This window comes from Poecilia latipinna, unplaced genomic scaffold, assembly GCF_001443285.1.
Source record: "Poecilia latipinna isolate Pla-1442-1.1 unplaced genomic scaffold, P_latipinna-1.0 Scaffold2067, whole genome shotgun sequence".
NCBI lineage: Eukaryota > Metazoa > Chordata > Actinopteri > Cyprinodontiformes > Poeciliidae > Poecilia > Poecilia latipinna.
In genome coordinates this window covers 110,118-113,923 of record NW_015114683.1, presented here as the reverse complement: position 1 = coordinate 113,923, position 3,806 = coordinate 110,118, and the positions used below count along the sequence as shown (strand labels likewise).

Here is a 3,806-nt window from a genome sequence, read left to right as displayed (position 1 = left end):
GCCACTTCCAACTGTACACATATTTCTGCAGCCTTGCTGAGCTCCTCTCCTTGCGTTTCTTCCTCAGCCTCTCCAACTTGCTCCTCATCTGCAGCCTCTGGAACTGTGTTTTCATTATTTACCTCTTCTGGGGTAAATAATAAAAACAGTCTCTGTAACTTGCTCCCCCACTTGTTGATAGTTTTGCTGTATCACCTCTTTAATTGACGCCCATGTCGGTCCGATGTTGTGGCATTTACCTCGCAGTGACCCACATTCAGCGCTGGACCCCAGTCAGGATTGAGCTAATCCATTTCATACGTCGGTTTGCCTTCAAGAGGACATATCAGAACACACATCAGTATTAATACTGTAAATTTGATAACACTAGTAAAATAGTTTACTTCACAACAATGTAATAACCTCGATGTCCACTGACAAAACTCAGACTATGCTACATAAACAATATTAGCCCGACCTAAACAAGGTTGACCCACTTAAATGAACTCAACAGAAACTGATCATGAGTACACCCGGACAAAATCATAGCAAAATAAATTATGACACAACACTAACAAAGCGAATTTAGACACTCACCAGAATGGAAATGTTTGGAGCAAACTTGTAGGTATCTGGGGATTTTGGAGAAGGTAATATCAGGACGTCTCAACCGCTGACACCTGGACATTCGTCTTCTTTTAGTTAGCTCCGATAACTTAGCCTACTCCAAGCAGGAAAATAGTGAAACGAAAGTCCGTTTTACATCTTTTTACCTTTTCGGTCGTGTGATCAGACATTACACCGAATAACGCAGCAAGTTCGTGCCATAGCTAAAATATCTGTGAGACAGTCGTTTTTGTCGGTGGCAACAAAGATGGCGCTGATACCCATCTGACTAGAGCAGTGACGTCATGCTCCGAAGCTCTATTGTCGTTGATGAGATTTAGGGCAGCCATCTTGGAGCGGTCCACCACTCCACTCAGCGTTATGTGTTTGGCAGGCACAATGACGTATCAGCACATTTAATCCATCATGACACGCTTTTTTGTTACTGGAAACCATATTCAAACATCTATCAAAGCTACATTTATAAACAATAGTATTTTTTAAGTATGTTTTTAATACATAGTTCATCATATTTAAATATGCTTAGTGGCTATAATAATAGAATAGGAATGGAATATTCTGTTATTGATGTATGAAGAGCATATTACAAAGCACACAGCCGTTCATAATTTATTTAATAAATTATTTAGTAATATCAATACATATTTATATAACTATACAAACACTAATAAATAAAGATATGTTTTTCAGCCGACGAGTTCTAGCTTCAGAGAGATTCAGCAGCTGAGATTGAGTCCAAAATCCGTGCTGCAGTGAATCCGTCTCTCTTTATAGATATCTCCCTCTTCTTCTTCACATCGTGTCTTTAGGAAACTTTCAAAACAAAAACGGAAGATTTAGGATGTTTTTTTACTTTTGACAGAGTGAAAGAATATAAATAATAGTCTTTACCACCTGTGTAAACTTTAAACTTTGCCGGTGAATGTTATAACACATAATATAAGTTTTATAATATGTGTTATATTGTTTCCTTTCTTATATTGGCCCTTGTGTCAGATAATCTAAGTCAATGTTAGAGAATAATTATTTTTTTTAGATTTACGGAATCTCAGTTAGCCTTCATAGTATTAGAAATTTGAAGGGCGGCTAAACTCTTAAATATATAAGTGAAAGAAATAATGCACAAAGACATAGTTCTTGCTGCTAGGCCATAGACGAGCCAGAGATTTATTACATTACCACGGATTCCTCATTACAGTTTCATCAGTTCAATACTCAAAAATCTTCCAAAGTCTCAATAAAAAAATCTCCCCGTATTCTAAACATCATCCTTTTTTATACATTCTCATCCTCACTGATGTGAGTTGGAAAGTTTCAACCAATGACGTTGCTACCCTTGATTTGTGTAAAGATTCTGGCGTGGCTTATTAGTATAACTTAGTAGTGTGTATTGGACGACCTTTAAAATATTTGAGACCTCATGAACTCAACATCTGCTCCATTTCATCTCAAATTGTTGTTCTTATCTTGTCCAAACAGACATCCTTTCCAAGTCATTTTTTGGTTCCATTTGCGCTTTGCACGCAAATGGAAGGAAAGGAGTCGGTCAGGTTGACCTAGCGCTGAGCCAAAATCCTTTCACAAAAACAACTCCTTAAATAGTATTTCCGCTCTTACATAATCACCCCTATTCCGCTTTCAAGTGGAATCCTAATTAACCTTAGCAGTTGTTTTTGTTAACATCTATACTAAGTTTACATAGCTTCCCGTGAGTACAACTCTGTATATAAACTTAGAAATATATATAAAAGTCACTTAAAAGTGAAATAAAATGGATAGTGGGGGTAAACTTTGTTTTCAACTGTAACTAATACAACAATTCCAATACATTGATTAAACACACTTGGTCATTGCTTCTATGATTGTTCTTCCATTTGTATAAGATCGAAAAACCCTGTTGGCCTTTTATTGCTTTATGTTATTTCCAGGGAAACAACTACCTTATGGTCCCCTCTCGCCATGGGCGACCGCTAGTATCCCATAATCTGGCACAAATGTAATACAATCATGGATCCACAGTGACCCAAATCATAGATATTCATGATAATAGTTTAAACTTCAACATTGATACATAATCTTGATGACAATTTATGAAGAAATGTCCATAACTCACATATATCAGAGTGATTGTGTGATTGAAATGCTAATCATAATAATCAAAGTATTGGTCGCTTAATGCTTGTGCTCATCCAGGCACTCTTACGCTCACATTGTCATTCATACTCACATTCTCATTCATACTGTCTCACACATTCATGCTCACTCACACTCACTCGTGTTCCTAGTGTGTTAACTATGTGTGGGCCACCAGTGTTGTATTGTATATAAATTGTGTAATAAGTATGTTGTAATGGTGTATGCAAACTGTCTTTCCCATGAGTTCATTTTTCCAACCCAAGTTCGACTTCATTTCCCTTGAACCTTTTAGATCTTTCAACATCCCATAAGCGATTTTAATTCAGGCAACACTTGTCCTTGAGTTCAGCAGTCCTTTGAATTGGTCATGGTTCACTGGTCCGGGCGGCCTTGTGCTTAGTCCGTCTGATGTTCACTGTCCTTGGTCATCCATCTGTATACAGTCCCCAAGATCCATTTCCTCATGATAGGGATCACACAACACACAAGCAGAAAAATAACAATTAGTATTATTATCAGAGTTATTCCTATTTTGGCTGCTAAGGCTCCCCATTCACCTAAAATTTCCTCCAGACTTTTCCATGACCAAGTGTTCTTCCCTGCATTTTCTTTGAATTCCGATTTCAGTTTCCTCAACTTAGTCATTACTGCTCTAAATGTACCTTTTGGTGATGTATTCATAGGGATATAAGTGCAGCATTCATTAGCAAACATATGGCAAACTCCTCCCATATTGGCCAAGATCCAATCTAATGCTTGTCTGTTTTATTTTGCCATTCTTGTTTCAGACAAGCTTTTTGCTCTCTATCATGGATGCCTTGGTCACTCCACGGAGAAAAACACGTTCCTCCCGCTAAGGAAACCTCGCTGTCTCTCTCACGGAGAACTCGGTGGTCTCACAGAGAAGGAGAACTGTCTTCTCCTGGCCTCTTTTATTCTTATTCTTCATTCTTAGCGCTTTTCATAGAGATCCCAATCTCTCTTCGTGGTTCAGCTGGTTTAATGTTAAAGTTAAGGTTTTTGGCCTCCTGCCAAATTTAACAAATCGTGATATATTATTTATT

At 37.7% G+C, this 3,806-nt stretch overlaps 1 long non-coding RNA gene across 1 annotated transcript in view; it reads right to left on the bottom strand.

The window, feature by feature from the left end:
* Positions 1-2,431: 2,431 nt before the first annotated feature.
* Positions 2,432-3,806, bottom strand: part of LOC106936051 (uncharacterized) — a 14,491-nt gene continuing 13,116 nt past the window's right edge. The window contains exon 4 of the long non-coding RNA XR_001422043.1: positions 2,432-2,828. This is a non-coding gene — a long non-coding RNA (uncharacterized LOC106936051). The remainder of the gene's footprint in view (positions 2,829-3,806) is intronic.